At 33.5% G+C, this 16,980-nt stretch overlaps 1 non-coding gene across 1 annotated transcript; it reads right to left on the reverse strand.

The window, feature by feature from the left end:
• Positions 1–7,312: 7,312 nt before the first annotated feature.
• On the reverse strand, positions 7,313–7,374 carry LOC114111242 (U7 small nuclear RNA). The gene has a single exon (XR_003587318.1). It is a non-coding gene; the product is annotated as a U7 small nuclear RNA (small nuclear RNA).
• Between the last annotated feature and the right edge of the window lie 9,606 nt (positions 7,375–16,980).

Genomic DNA, 16,980 nt, shown 5'->3' on the forward strand with positions numbered 1-16,980 from the left:
CTAGCTTGTGTGACAGGATTATCCATACTCCTGCCACTACACACATGATTGTTTGCTACCTCTCAACCATAAACAGCACACAGAGTTTTGGAGTATTTTGAGAGTCTTAATTAGCATAGGGCTTTTCTCATTGTTGAGTCAATGATTGCCACCAGGCCTCCATATCCTTAGGCACCTGGGAATATATTAATCAATGTATTTGGAATATAGAAAAGGAAATATAGTAGTTTTAAGGTTAGCAATACTAGACTTTTTGAGTTAATGAATTTTCTCTTTTGTAATAGATCACTATACTTTGTTATAAATCACTGTGTCCTTGCTATGTAAAAATGTAACCATATCACTATCTTAAGACTAAATAGATCTTAAGGGGAGCATTGGTGAAAGGATTTTCATTTGTTGGGCTAATGTTTGCTGCTAAATCTCCATATTCCCTGCTCTTATAATGAATATAACTAACATATAGGAGAAATAAGTATTAACCTTTAAGCATATAGGAGAAATAAGTATTAACCTTTAAGATTAATCATGTTAACCTTGGGTTAAATAAATTCCTTTCTTGATTGTAACTCACTACACCCTCACCCTATAGGAATGTAGCTTTATTTGGAGGGTGATGCCTGGTTTAAGAAAAAATACGCTTGGAAGAAATGTTTTTTTGTTATCAGAAAGAAAGGATCATAAAATGTCAGCAGGTCTCACTCATGGCCAGAAGATGATGTAAAATCCCTAAGACCTTTTTATGTGAAGCACCTGATTTTGATAAAGGTCAGGACTGCTGACTCGCGCGTGACTCTGTATTCATCCCTATGTGTAACAAAAGATATATAAGCAAACCCAAAAATAAAGAAATTGGATCAGTTTCTTTAAAGACTGATTCCCCCATGTTGTTTCTTTTTTGCTCCCCGTTTTTCTGGCTGAATTTCCATCTGGAGCATGGATGCTATTCCACGTAAACCAAGTTATTCAGCCTCTTTTTCTCCACTAATTTTCCCACTACACTATCCGTTTCTAATCTCTCTATATATCTGTAATTAAATATGTATTTTTCTAAGGATGCCGATGCTGTCCCCACCTTCGAATTCCCTGGATCCACCGGGGCTGGACCCCGGCATTGATGTTCACTCTTGCCATCTCCTGTTTGACCACTTCCGATTTGCCTTATTCATGTACCTAACATTCTATGTTCCTATGCAATATTGCTCTTTACAGTATTGGACCTTGCTTCCATCATAAGTTACATCCACAACTGGGTGTTGTTTTTGCTGTGGCTCCATCTCTTCTTTCTTTTCTGGATTGTTTCTCCAACGATCTCCAGTAGCATATTGGGCACATACTGACCTAGGGAGTTCATCTTTCAGTGTCCTATCTTTCTGCCTTTTCACATTGTTCATGGGGTTCTCAAGGCATGAATACTGAAGTAGTTTGCCATTCCCTTCTCCAGTGGACCACGTTTTGCCAGAACTCTCCACAAAGACCCGTCCATCTTGGGTGGCCCTACATGGTATGTCTTAGTTTCATTGAGTTAGCAAGGCTGTGGTGCATGTGATTAGATTGGTTAGTGTTCTGTGATTGTGGTTTCAGTCTGTCTGCCCTCTGATGCCCTCTCCCTGCACCTACCATCTTACTGGGTTTTCTCTTACCTTGGATGTGGGGTATCTCTTCACAGCTGCTCAAAAAGTGCAGCCACCGATCCTTACTTTGGATGTGGGGTACTCCTCACGGCTGCTGGTACTGACCTTGGATGTAGGGTATCTCATTTTGCTCACCACTCCAGTGCTGTGCACCCACCAAAGATCTAAATATTAAGACTGGGTACTATAAAACTCCTAAAGGAAAATGTAGGCAGAACACTCTCTGACATAATCACCTCAATACTATTTTGGATCCATCTGTAGAGTGATAGAAATAAAAACAAAAATAAACAAATGGGACCTAACCAAAAATAAAAGGACATAGTATTTTTGACTGAATAAAAGCACTGTCCATGTGTATTTGATAAATAAAAAATTAAAGTCAATGCTCAGAATCAACTGTTTTGAAGTTAATCTATCTCCCATGAAACATCATTTAGGAACCATTCAACTGTCAATTTGGTTGAGTTCTATATGTTTAATATTGGAATCAGAATATGTCTCCAATGAAATGTTCTGATACTATAACACACTGTGAAATGCTGTCCTATCAAGCATTTCAGATGCCAAGTCCAATTCAGTACACTTTAACTTGTGAAAATACTTTTAGCATTATATTTTGTTTGCTAAAAAGTCATCTCACTCAACATGAATAGCTTAGTATTGACAGTGGAGGCCTTGTGCTGGCAAATTTTATTTGTTTCCTGTACAGCTTAGAGTGACAATGATGCCAGTGGCCTAGTTTAATAATTGATTATTTCTTTGAAAAAAGCTTTCTGTTTGCTTTGACTGGTTATATTTTTTCTAAAAAGCTTTCTCTAAAATAAAATTACACAAAAATGCCTATTAAACAGAAAGATTTTAATTCCTTAAGTTCTTTTGAAAAAAAAAAAAAATTGAACCTGTACCTTAAACATTTAGTTATCTAAATATTCTTAATCAATGATGGTGGTTGCAATTTATTAATTTCTCCATGAAATTTTAAGTGATAGTTTTAGTCTAAACCAAATTCCTCCTAATAACACTATGTACTATGTATTAGCTATATATTTTGTGTTACATTGTACTAGTTTTAACAAAAAAAACCAGAAAACTTGCTTTGAAATGGCAATCTATAATAATGTTTTCTGCTAAATTCCTCATAATATATATTTTATATGTCTACCATGTGTACAAGCTCCTTAAGAAAAAAAAAGAAGATATCAATATTTATATATACAACATCTTGACTAATAAAATATTTAACTTGTTTCTACAGTTGTGTTTACTTTTTGTTTACAACGACTAATTTAATAGAGAAGTACTAAAGCATTTGCTCTTAAAATTGAGAACTATGTCACACCAGAACATACAAACCCCTTTCATCATTAATTCCATCTGATTTATGTGCCTTCTGTCATAATAGCTAGTGATTAAACTGAATATTCATTCAACATCCATTGTCTCTCTTCTAATCCACAAGTGAAAACAAAGCATTCAGTGTGACAAACAAGGTCCTGACTCTCATAAAACTTTTACTTGAGAAACATAAACAAGAAAAATAAATAAATAAATAAAAAGATAATTCCTCATGATAATAATGTCATAAAGAGAGCCATTCACAGGAATGGATGAAGAAGAATGACTGAATATAAATCAAGAAAGAAATCTTCTTAAAGGACATGAAAATTCAACTGAAAACTGAATCTAGTCAACAGCGTATTCAGATAATCAGAGGAAAGATTTTAGTGCATGGCTACCATGAAGTTTAGAGGCAGGAATATGCTTAACTTTCTTGAAAAATATTTCTTTTTTTTTTTTTTAAAGGAGAGTAGGTGATCTAGGTTTTATGGCAAGAACAACAGGAAACAAAATTTTGGCTTGGTTTATGGTATGAATGTTCTGATGCTGGATCTGGGTGCTGTTGTGAAAACTGAAATATGAGTGGCAAAATATTAACATTCCTTAGTTCTAGGTAAAAAGTAAGGGTTGTTTAGAATGTTATCAATGAATATAAAGAAAAATAGGCATATTTGCAATACAATGTTGCCCAAATTAAAAATATTTGATAATACATTATATATGAGAGATATAGGATAGACAAGATTGGGTATACAAATGAAAAATTTAGGAAAGTTCTTAAACAATGTTAAGAAAATGTATATTTCTGTCAAGTTTTGCCACTTATAATCATCTACATCTTAAATAACTTAATCCTCTCAATAATTATATGAAGTAATTAGTCTTACTGTACTCTGAAAATGAGTTCACTCAATGCCAGGAAGATTAAGTCAGTGTCTCAAGATAACAGAATTTTCTTTAAGGCAAAATTATTAATATAAAATAAAACTGCAGAATCTATGCTTAAAACTTATGATGGAAATACCATAGAAACATAATTTGGACTTACTGTCTTTCTAACTGGAGGCCATTGGAATGGGAAGTGGGGCATATATCCAATTGTTTTTAGTATACAAACTCCTCTAACCATGTTCCTCTCAAATATTGGCATGCTAATGTATGTCAGCAAAAATCTCACTAAATATTTTTACCAAATCATTTGATATGGATTTCCCACATTAAAAACTTCAAATTTCATGAAAAATGACAATGAAAATAATTTTTCACTGCCACATATATAATGATATGACAATTTTTACTTAAATCAAGAGTTCATTAAGGATTAATTTAGCAAATTAAGCTTGGAGTAGTGATATCATGATATTATTTTGATATTTATTATTATTAAATACCTACTAAACGACTGAGCGACTGAACTGAACTGAACTGAAGTACCAATTACTTTCTGTAAGTTATTTCATAAAGTTTATGAGATAGAATACATACAAATTTTTCCAATAAGGATACTGAAGAGACAGTTCAAGTAACAAGATAAAGATCACAAGGTTATAAATAGACTAACTGGAATGTGACTCTCAATTACATTTAATTCTAATCCATAAAAAAATCTTCTTAAGTACATTGTACTTTTCCAACATTATGTTATGTTCTCAGAAAAAAAGTTATAGTGTTTAGAGTGATATTGTTGTTTGAGATATGTACAAAAAGGCATTTTGGCTTCTGTGTACTTAGTTCATTTTCTTCACATAAATATACTTATAATCTTATTCAATAACTTACAGACCTATTTCTAGTGCCTCATGTTCATGTAATACAGAAAGCTTGAGATTTCAACATGTATAGCTATGAACCAACACAAGTTATAGCTGCTCAGGAATATAAAAGCTAATTAAATTATTTACCAAAAGTATTGGAAAATGTACAAATTCAAAGTGTGCTACTTAAAACTTTTTAAAAACTGAGTATACCCATGTGACCACCATCCAGTTCATTTAACAGAGTAATTCTAGGAAACTAGAAGTCACACTGCCACCACCACTCCTTTCAATATTTATCCCCTTGGCTCTTAAAAAACTCAAACCAGTTTCTTCATTTGTAAACACTGAGGATCATTTTTGCCTGTACTGAGCCCTTAGATATTTGTAGTCTTTAGCATGCATTCCTTTGTGGTGACTTTCTTCTTTCAACATTATGAGATAATGTATATTTGTTTACTAAATACTCATTTAACATTGCATTTGTTTATATGCAGCAACTCATATACACAGTCCACTTCTGTTAGACATTTGGGCTATATTCAGTTTGAGACTACTACAAATAATTTTCCACATGGAAACTAAATTGAAAAAAAAAATTATAGAAAGTTCATTCCTCATTGTTATTCTCTGTCATCTTTGCATGAATGAATTGTTAATATAAAGTGTTCCAGACTCACTTTTTGTATTAGTCTACTTTTTTTTTACCTGTCATGTGTATTAATTACACTGTCACAACCTTTCTGTTATTTTAAGTCAATATTGAATAGAATAACTTCTATATTTTTTTTCCTTCAAGAATTAGGATATTTTGGCCTTTGAATTTTTAATAATTTATTTCTGCCAAATTTAGTAAAAGTTATGCATAGATTTGCTTGAGATTGTTTTGATTATATAAGTCAATCTGTAAAGAACTGAAGACGTTCAATATTACTTTCCAATTCATGAATGTGGCATATTCCCTTATTTGTTTAAATTTTTTAAAATTACCCTAACAATATTTTTTATTTTTCAGTAAAAGTCTTTTATAACTTACCTTGATTTACTTATTCCTAGAATCCCAGGGATGGGGAAGCCTAGTGGGCCACCGTCTATGGGGTCGCACAGAGTCAGACGCGACTGAAGTGACTTAGCAGCAGCAGGCATTTTATACTGTTACTGTTGTACCAAATGGTATGTGTGTGGATGTGTGTGCACATCAGTATTCACTTCTGCTTTTAACCTAGAAATGCAATCAAACTCTTATGTTGAACTTGTATCCAACATTATTGCTAAAATCGTTTTTTAGATCTAGTAACTTACTTAAAGGTTGTTTAGATTATTTACACACAGAATCATGCGAACAACTCATTCTGTCATTATTAATCCCTGTACTTTTTATTTTAAAATTGTCTTTGTTATTAGACAGTAAATAATTTGCCTGAAGTGCAGGAGACCCCAGTTTTATCCCTGAGTCAGAAAGATCCCCTAGAGAAGGAAATGGCAACCCACTCCGGTATTCTTGCCTGGAGAATTCCATGGACAGAGGAGCCTCATGGGCTACTACAGTCCACGGGGTCACAAAGAGTCAGACACGACTGAGAGACTAACTTTGTTATCAAACCAGCTAGGTCCTCTAATACAGTATCAAACAGAAATAATGATAATGGACTTCCATGTTTGATTCCTAATCTTGATGGGATGGTTTTCAAAATGGGGAGAGGGGTGGAGAGGGTGAGATGTATGGAGGGAGTAACATGGAAAATTATATTACCATATGTAAAATAGAGAACCAATGGGGATTTGCTGTATTTCTCAGGGAACTCAAACAGGGGCTCTGTACCAACCTAGAGTGGTGAGATGGGAAAGGATTTGGGAGGGAGGTTCAAGAGGGAGGGGACATATGTACACCTACGGCTGATTCATGTTGATGTTTGACATAAAACAACAAAATTCTGTAAAGCAATTATCCTTCAATTAAAAGAATGAATTAAAATTAAATAAAAAGTAAATATTAGCTCTTAAAAATTTTTTTTCAACATTCTAAGTAGTTGTTTTTTGTAAGATTTTGTGTATGCACTTTATCAAATACAACTTAACATTCCTAGAATAAGACAATTTTTGTGGTGTATTATTCATTTTACTTACTGATGGATTTAATTTACTAATGTTTCATTCCCTTTTGCATCTATGTACATACTAGTAAAATGCTTACATTTTTTTTCCAATGCTTCCCTCCAATTGCAATAGTGGAAAAGACTCTTAAGAAGCCCTTGGACTTCAAGGAGATCAAGCCAGTCAATTCTAAAGGAAGTCAACCCTGAATGTTCACTGGAAAGAATTTAGAACATTGTCCCCTTTTGTTCATATTCTCTGGAAAACTTTGCCATAGGATGCAAATTATTTCTTCTGTTTGGCAGCATCCCCCAGCCTTAAGCCTGAATTCATCACTGGGGGTAAGTTTTGCAGTGCGGATTCTATTTCTTTAACATATAATATGGCTAGTTAGAATATCTCTTTATCTATGTGTCATTATTAGTAAACCATATTTTAATTCTCATAGGAATCTTTTCCCATTTAATATTATTTATTTTTTTTTCCCATGGGGGTTTTCTGGTGAGGATCAGAAAACCTGCTACACAAATTCTAAAAGAGCTGTAACACTTTCTGTTTAACTTTAAAACAGTTATTGGCATTAGTTGTTCACAATGCTCTTCAATTTCTTAAAATACTGGAGTGCTTGTATCAGTCACTCTCGTGACTGACTCTGCAATCCCATGGACCATAGCCTGCCAGGCTCCTATGCCAATGGAATTCTCCAGGCAAGAGTACTGGAGTGGATTGCAACTCCCTTCTCCAGGGGATCTTCTCAACTCAGGGACTGAACCTAGGTGGTCTTCTGCATTGCAGCCAGACTCCTTACTCCTGACTCCTTACTCATTCCCTGGAGTATCTGTGGTGGTTTAATAACTGTGTGAAGCTCAGTTATGTCTGACTCTGTGTAACCCCATGGACTATACAGTCCATGGAATTCTCCAGCCCAGAATACTGGAGTGGGTAGCCGTTCCCTTCTCCAGGAGGATCTTCCCAACCCAGGGGTTGAACCTGTGTTAACAGCTGAGCCACAAGGGAAGCCCTTAGTATCTGTAGTCATATCCTTTATTCCTTATTGATATTACCTATTTCTTTTCCAAGCTCTCAGAAAGATTTCACTCTTTTTTCACAAATTCAAAGCAATAACTGCTGTTTTTCTCTTTAGTATTTTGGTTATACCATATATTCCTTAAAATTTAGCATAAAATATTTTCTAGCTACCATTATGGTTTATTTCTTTGATCTATGGATTATTTATTTAAAATCTTCACATGCCTTAACATATGATGATTTTCAAATTATATTTTGTTAGGACTATCAAAGTTATTTCCATTATTTTGTGATCAGAATGAATCTAAATTATTTTGTGCTCAGAATGAATCTAAATCCTATAACTATGTCAACATTTGCTTAGTGGTCAAGTTTTATTAATGTGCCATGTGTATTTTAAAAAATGTTCTTTCTACAGTTGGAAGTAGTCTTCTACAGATAAATATATCAAGTTTTGTAATCAAAGAGTTCAAATCTTCTCATTTATTTTTGGTCTGATACTGCTATTAAGTACTGAGAAATGTATATTAAAATATCCCTCTATAATTTTGTTATTTCCATATTTGTACTTGTGTCAATTTTTACTGTTTCTGTTTTGATGTTATATTGTATGACTACAAATTAAAATTAGCTATATTTTCATGACTAATTAAGCATTTTATCATCATGAAAAATTCCTCTATCTTTTCACCTTAAGTTTAACTGTCTGATTAACAGCTCCATTAATTTCTTTTGGTTAGTATTTGCATAGTATTTGATTCTAATACTCTTCATTTTATATATTTCTATTATCAGTATTTAAATTATTTTCTTTGTGTCTGATAATTATCACTTGTTAATTCAACATGAAATCCACTTATATTAAAGTCCCTTTTGACATTTTCAGACTTAAATAAACCATTTTACTGCTTTTTCTATATTCTGCATGTTTTATGTTTCTATATTTATGTTCTATATGTTTCTGCGTGTTTCTATATTCTGTAGTTTTATCACTTGAGATATATATGTATATATATGTATACATATTTTAAATCATTCCACTGTCCTTCTACTACTCATATGCCAACTCATTCTTGTATCATTATAGTCAAAGCTTCCAGATTATATCATATATTGCTATCTTATCAAGATCTAATAAATAAAATGAATATTATTAGACCACATTAGTTCCACATTACCTCAATTTTATCACATTAGCTCATAAATTTCTCTGAACTAATATCTTCTTGTTCTTATGCATCTTAAATTTAAAAACTCTATTAGATGTCATTATATTGTTTTAAACAATATATTATATGTAATATTAATTATATTTAATATTAAAACAGCTAATATGCATTTTGAGTTACCAAAATATTTTACTTTTAGATATCCTTTGTTCTTTTCTGATTGTCTGATCTTCTTTTTTATTTTTATGTTTTTAATTTTTATTTTTACTTTATTTTACTTTACAATACTGTACTGGTTTTGCCATACATTAACATGAATCCGCCACGAGTGTACATGAGTTCCCAATCCAGAATCCCTCTCCCACCTCCCACCCCATATCATCTCTCTGGATCATCCCCATGCACCAGCCCCAAGCATCCTGTATCCTGTATCAAACAGACTGGCAGTTCGTTTCTTACATGATAGTATACATGTTTCAGTGCCATTCTCCCAAATCATCCCATCCTCTCCCTCTCACTCAGAGTCCAAAAGTCCGTTCTATACATCTGTGTCTCTTTTGCTGTCTCGCATACAGGGTTATCATTACCATCTTTCTAAATTCCATATATATGTGTTAGTATACCATATTGGTGTTTTTCTTTCTGGCTTACTTCACTCTATCTAGTTTCATTTTTATTTTGTTTGAAGATAATTTTATAATACTTTTTTAAAATAACCAAGGATGCTAATGATACATTTTCTCCGATTTTTTAAATAAAAACATTTTTATTTTATCTTTATTTTTGATAAAAATTTTGCTAAAATTCTAGGCCAGAATTGCACACCACTACCACCATACACACTAAGTTTTAACTATCATAGTTGGTCATGTTTTTGCTTCTGTTGTTTGCTCTGAGAGGTTATATGTCAGTATTGTCATTGATTACTTGAAGACATTCTTTTGTATTTCATAACAACTTTTCCAGTTTTCTGTATCTTTATTTCTTTCATATATTTATATGTGAGAAACATTCCATCACATTTTCTGGTTTATTACATTTAATCTGATCAATATTTCATTTTATGTTTTAGGCCATGATTCTAAAGTTTGCTTGAGTGAGTGAATGAAAGTCACTCAGTTGTGTCTGACTCTGTGATCCTATAGATTGTAGCCTTCCAGGCTCCTCTGTCCATGGAATTCTCCAGGCAAGAATACTGGAGTGGGTAGTCTATCCCTTCTCCAGTGGATCTTCCCAAGCCAGGAATCGAACCAGGGTCTCCTGCATTGCAGATGGATTCTTTACCAGCTAAGATACCAGGGAAGTCTAAAGTTTGCTTAGGTTGGAGGGGTAAATCAAATGAGAATTTTAAATAAATTCTCCATTTCTTTATTTACCCTTCAATTATGATACAATCACCTATTCCAACTCAGTTTAAAAACATTGAAAGTATAAAATTATATTTACTTGTAACATATAAATTTGCACACACACATAGACTTTTTATTGACTCTATGAAAAACAGATATAGAATTAAATATAGGCAAAACTTAAATAAAATATATTTTCATGCTTTAAGATACACTGGAATCCTGCTACTTATTGTTTGTCAGGATATAGAATAATGGTAAAGCCTATGCTTTCATGGTAAAAAAAAAAAAATTTTTTAATGAATTATTTAGAAGACAATAGCTTTTATAGTATGCTACTTCAGAATAGTGGATGCAAGGAACCCAGAGGAACTGAATTCCAGGGATGAAAATGTCTTCTGTGGGTGAGCTAAGAATCATAGCTACTGAGGGAAAAGACAAAAGAAAAAAAGAAGAAAAAAAAACAAAACAGAACAAAACAAAACACTTTTTCCAGGGGCAGACAGATAAAGGAGAGGCAGAATTCTTAATGATAATTTGAAATAGCATGGTAAATTAGAAAATGAAAAGCCTCAAATGTAAAATTAAATCACTCAACCTAATTCTCCTCTTCCCTTATTTTTTCTGAAAAAAATTGCAGTGAAAGAGTAGCTAGAAGTTAAAGAGAACTTATGAAGTCTTAATGAGGTTCAAAGAGATTAGATTCATAAACCCTCACACAAAATTATATGAAGTTTTGGCTATTACAGCCCAAATCAAATGTTTATAAGTTTAAAGAGATCAGTAACTATTATGTGAGCAGACAGGGTTTTACTAAGAAGGTCTAAAAAACATTGTAATTAAAATAGCACTTAAATTTATAGAGTTTAAATGTTTAGTTCCCTATCCTAGCTGGCAGATGAAGAAGAGAACTGTTAGCTCAAGAACGCAAATTTTAAAAGTTGTATTTCCATCTTCTCTACACTGTTATTTTATACCCATTATCCAGGAAAATAAAAGAAGAGGAAAAGTTGAGAAGCATGAAAAAACAAGAAAATCTGATACATAACTAAATAAGAAAATACTCAATAGAAACAGACCCACAGATGACTCAGATGTTGGCACTAACATTTAAACAATGATATGGTGCACTCTCAAGGAGAAAAGCAAACTGATTGTTTTCAGTCATCATCAGTTTTGTGATGCTTCTTACCTAAACAGTAAAAATTTTTGTTTTTCAAATATGACTCTACAGAAAGGGATAGATTGATGACCACTTCATTAGGAATGGGATATGGGGTAGAAGTCCCTTTTAAATGGAAAGACTAAAAACTGCTTCCTTCACTATTTTGAATTACCTTAGAAAGGAAGACAGAAATAAAAGTAGAGCAAACAGGTCCAAATGAGAATGTGGATATAAACTTTGGGGTTTAAGAAGGTTGTTGCTATGCAAATACCCATGTTTGTATAAAGGAAAGACAATTGAGCTGGTATGGCTCATCACTGGCAGATTTCCCCCCACTTAGCACCATTTAATGTGGAGTAGGAACCATTCTGATCAACTGGTGAAAGAAATAAAAACAAAGGTAGCTTTTCTAATTCACCATACTCTCAAGCAGCAACAGGTAATTAAGAAATCCCTAAATGCTATAGGAGGAGAACACAAAATGCTAAGATTAAAGGAACCCTGATACACAGAGACTTTGAATCCAGAAGCAAAGCTAGTTGCTCAGACACCAGTTGTAGACATCACATCATTCCAAACGATTACATAGGATTAATCATAACATGGCAGATACACATTAAGGAACCAAAACGAATCAACCATTTCTCATCAGAAAAGAGAGAGATCATGATATTCCTAATGGATTGAGTCTGTTCTCTGACTGACTTCGATGGAGTCAATAAATGCCACTCCTGGTACTTAGTACCTATTTGGAGAAGATAATAAAAAGATAGCAGATGTATGAAACACTGAAAAATTCCATGCAACTATCTGGGGAGAAAAAAAAAAAAAAACTCTTAAGAAAGACCATTAATAGGCAATTTCCAATTGTTTGTTTACTTCTGGACTTAGCCTGGAACTGGAAAATGAAAGTAAATAAATAGCAAAAAATATACACTTTATTTTTGCCTATTTGAGATGCAATCTAAATTTACAATGTACTGTCTGAACAACTGCAGCAGAATTTAGAATATAATTTTATTTTTGAACATATATAGGAATTATTTTTAAGAACCAGTCAATAGGCTAAAAAGGCACAATTCTAAAATGGCTTTCAACTATTGCTCTTTTGATGCTTAGGAAGATGAGAAAAAATGCAAAATGTCTATTACTTAGTTAATCAATTAATCAATTGTCTTAATTTTGCAAACCATGATCCAGAATTGGGGAAACAGACTCTCAGTCTGTTTGTTCCCTTCACACCACTGGGAGGGGGCCATCCAGGACAAACCCAAAGCAAGACTGTCAATAATGCAAGGCGCAGAATAAGGGTCTCTTCTGCCCAGACCTAAGGATGGTACTGTGTCTCCAGCAGCATAATGTTTCAATGATAATATTAATGGGAAACAAATGGGAAAACATGAGGATGTTTAAAAGGAAGTATCTGTAAAGATCCAGCTAGGAATATAAAAGAGATTATACTTAAGTGCACAGATTAAAGTCAAATGCAGAGGTACATTAACACTGTGAGCTGAAGCTGGGATGAGAGTTTGTAAATTGTTCTTATTTGGATATTAGTACTTCCAGATGTTCAAGTTGGTTTTAGAAAAGGCAGAGGGACCAGAGATCAAATTGCCAACATCCGCTGGACCATCAAAAAAGTAAGACAGTTCCGGGAAAACATCTATCTCTGCTTTATTGACTACGCCAAAACCTTTGACAGTGTGGATCACAATAAACTGTGGAAAATTTTGAAAGAGATGGGAATACCAGACCACCTGACTTGCCTCTTGAGAAACCTGTATGTAGGTCAGGAAGCAACATTTAGAACTGGACATGGAACAACAGACTGGTTCCAAATAGGAAAAGGAGTACATCAAGGCTGTATATAGTCACCTTGCTTATTTATGCAGAGTCCATCATAAGAAACGCTGGACTGGAAGAAACAAAAGCTGGAATCAAGATTGCCAGGAGAAATATCAATAACCTTAGATATGCAGATGACACCACCCTTACGGCAGAAAGTGAAGAGGAACTCAAAAGCCTCTTGATGCATGTGAAAGAGGAGAGTGAAAAAAAGTTGGCTTAAAGCTCAACATTCAGAAAACGAAGATCATGGCATCCGGTCCCATCACTTCATGGGAAATAGATGGGAAACAGTGTCAGACTTTATTTTGGGGGGTTCCAAAGTCACTGCAGATGGTGACTGCAGCCATGAAATTAAAAGACACTTACTCCTTGGAAGGAAAGTTATAACCAACCTAGATAGCATATTCAAAAGCAGAGACATTACTTTGCCGACTAAGGTCCATCTAGTCAAGACTATGGTTTTTCCAGTTGTCATATATGGATGTGAGAGTTGGACTGTAAAGAAAGCTGAGCACCAAAGCATTGATGCTTTTGAACTGTGGTATTGGAGAAGACTCTTGAGAGTCCCTTGGACTGCAAGGAGATCCAACCAGTGCATACTAAGGGAGATCAGTCCTGGGTGTTCTTTGGAAGGACTGATGCTAAAGCTGAAACTCCAATACTTTGGCCACCTCATGCAAAGAGTTGACTCATTGAAAAAGACCCTGATGCTGGGAGGAATTGGGGCAGGAGGAGAAGGGGACGACAGAGGATGAGATGGTTGGATGGCATCACCGACTCGATGGACGTGAGTTTGAGTGAACTTTGGGGGTTGGTAGTGGACAGGGAGGCCTGGCATGCTGAGATTCATGAGGTTACAAAGAGTTGGACACAACTAACTGACTGAACTGAACTGAATTGAACTGAAGCCAAAGTTATAAAAGTTATAAAATTATGTGGCTTTAAGGTCAAACAAACAATGCACTGTTGCCAATAAGATATCTTCACAATTTCCCACCCACCTACTCACTGAGTCATCACATTTCTGTTATCTATCAGGCTAATTCACCAATATACAAATTGTTTTCTCCTTGAAAGGAAGTGCTACCTAGAATGTTTATTCATTATAACAGGTTATGAAAAACCAAATTTCATGTAATCAATCTTCAGAGGATTGGTCCTAACTCACTATGTCCAGTGTTTTGCATCTTTTAATATTTATGCATAAAGTATAATAAAAATATTTCTAGAATGAATAAAAATAGTACTTTCCTTGATTTTTAGTGCTTTTCAAGCAGTCTATTTTCTAACATTATTAATGAAGATGGACCAACTTAATTTTTATGTTATACTCCAATAATTATATCAATTAAAGTCCATTTAACCTATATAAATATGGCATAAAAATGGAAAGATAAAGTGTTTGAATGATGAACTATTTAATGGTTATTTACTAATTATAACTTTGAATATGTATTGCATTAGAAAAAGTAATAAGGTAATTAATTGTAGTATACCTTAATGAAAGTCTTCTCAGGTACCAGTAAGGTAGAAGTAGTGAGAAAAAATATAATTTATTTTTTAACTTCTAGGATAATTGTGGTATAAAAATATTCCCTCATTTGCTCCAGTCAAAAGCAAGCCAACATTGTGAATTTAATCCAAATTGAGTTACTCTCATTTCCATAGTTTTTTTTTCCAACAATAAAAGCAATCAGCAATTTTGGATTTATTAACTCCTCAAGATATACGTATTATTTTCATCTGTGTGTTCAAATCATATTGTAATTGATTAACAGAGAAGAAACCAAAGATATTTTCACAGACTGTTCACATAAAATATGTTCATTATCAACCTAACTTTTCTATTTTAGTATACTTCTTATCCCTGGTTTCCACCTTCATATTTAAACTTGATTTTAGTTTGATAATTAATGACTTTATAAAAAACATCTTTTGCTCCATCCTTGCTCTTATACAATCTTAGTTATAAAATTTTATGAGTTTAATTGTAAGATTTTAACTTAGTACTCAATTATATTATGTTCTTCATAGTGGAAATCATTCAATATCAGTGTCAGGAATGTGCCTTTTTTTTTACCAACTGATTTATGGATTACAATCAATATAGTCAGACAAATCCTGAAGTTAAACGAACATTCAGGGGAAAAAGTGTCTACAGAAAAGGGAAAGTAGTTAACTCTAGCAATTTGACTGTCTTTAGGTTTCTTAAAGATCTAGTTTTTGTTCTAATGTATTTGCTTAGTCAGTGAACAAAGTCTCATGTCTCTTGTCTTGCTCTGTTAGCTATACTGATGATAAATAGAACATTTAAAGATATGACTGCATACTGTGGTTGCTGTTTTGGAACTCAAAGTTGGACCATTAACTGAAAATAAAATGATAATCATCTAACTATTCTTTGTCCCCAGTGCATTGCTATACTACGAGAAGAAATTAAAATGAGCCTAAAAGGCAAATTCTTTACAAAGGGAGTTTTTCAGTATAGTTAGGCCATTTTATTTAACAAATCAATGATTTGACTTTAATGAAATGATGCAAAATCTTCACAATTATATATTTTTAAGAAGGATTTATTTTATAATAGTTTTAGATTTTCAAATTAAAAATGAAGATAGTAATATGTTCATTTCCCCATTATTATCATCTTACCTTATTACATTTAAGTACATTAAGTACATTAAGTACATTTAGTACATTAAGTACTTAGTACTTTAGCACTTAGTACTTTTCTTACAATTAATGGACTGATACTTAATAATCACGAATAAGTAAAGTACATATTTACTAACTTATCTTTGGTTTTTATGGAATTTCCTTTTTTTCTACTTCAGAATCACATCCAGAATATGAACTGCACTTAGCTGCCATGTCACCTTAGGTTAATATTGGCTGTAACAGTTTCATAGACTTCTCTTATATTTAATGACCCTGGCAATTTTAAGGATTATTGTTCAGGTATTCTGTTGTTCAGTCATAAATTGTGTTCGTCCTTTTGTGACTCCGTGAACTGCAGCACGCCAGGCATCCCTGTCCTTCACTACTGCCACAGTTCGCTCAAACTCATGTCCATTGAGCCAATAATGCCATCCAACCATCTGATCTTCTGTTGCCTGCTTCTCCTCTTGCCCTTAACTTTTCACAGCATCAGGGTCTTTTCCATTCAGTTGGCTCTTTGCATTAGGTTGCCAAAATATTGGAGCTTCAGCTTCAGCATCAGTCCTTCCAATGAACATTCAGGGTTCATTTCCTTTAGGATTGACTAGTTTGATATTCTTGCTGTCCAAGAGACTCTCAACAGTCTTCTCCATCACCGCAATTTATAAGCATCAATTCATTGGTACTCAGCCTTCTTTATGACCCAGTTCTCACATATTTACATGACTACTTGAAAAACCATAGTTTTGACTAGACGGACTTTTGTCAGCAAAGTGATGTCTACATTTTATACGTTGCCTAGGTTTGTCATGGTTTTTCTTCCAAGGAACAAGTGTCTTTTAATTTCCTGGCTGCAGTCACTGTCCACACTGATTTTGGAGCTCAAGAAAATAAAATTTGTCACTATTTTCACTGTTTCTCCATCTATTTGCCTTGAAG

This window comes from Ovis aries, chromosome 1, assembly GCF_016772045.2.
Source record: "Ovis aries strain OAR_USU_Benz2616 breed Rambouillet chromosome 1, ARS-UI_Ramb_v3.0, whole genome shotgun sequence".
Lineage (NCBI taxonomy): Eukaryota > Metazoa > Chordata > Mammalia > Artiodactyla > Bovidae > Ovis > Ovis aries.